Source organism: Nanorana parkeri, unplaced genomic scaffold (genome assembly GCF_000935625.1).
Source record: "Nanorana parkeri isolate BGI_ZX_2015 unplaced genomic scaffold, ASM93562v1 scaffold605, whole genome shotgun sequence".
In the NCBI taxonomy this organism is placed as follows: Eukaryota; Metazoa; Chordata; class Amphibia; order Anura; family Dicroglossidae; genus Nanorana; species Nanorana parkeri.
This window is the reverse complement of record NW_017306873.1, coordinates 471,611-471,872: the sequence shown is the minus strand read 5'-3', so window position 1 is coordinate 471,872 and position 262 is coordinate 471,611. Positions and strand designations below refer to the sequence as shown.

Sequence of the window (262 nt, the reverse complement as noted above, 5' to 3'; positions counted from 1 at the left end):
AGCACCGGGCACGATCCGAGCAGCAATAACAAGAGACGATCCGAAGTTAATTGTTATATAAATAGCCGTGGCATGTTTCCAAGCAGACCACTGGAAAGACTTCAGACACTGATTGGTATCGATATCTTGGAGCATACATACCGCATGTGACCGGAGAGAGGAGAGGGACACACACACACACACACAGAGCCAAAGGCACATGCAAATAGTTTCCAAGTGCAAATAGACACCGATGACAGCAGCTAATCTCTGACTCCAGCAT

General features: G+C 47.3%; 1 protein-coding gene across 1 annotated transcript in view; it reads right to left on the bottom strand.

The window, feature by feature from the left end:
- The window catches only part of PPARGC1A (PPARG coactivator 1 alpha), an 88,530-nt gene that overhangs the window by 87,868 nt on the left and 400 nt on the right, over nucleotides 1-262 (bottom strand). The window lies entirely within an intron of this gene.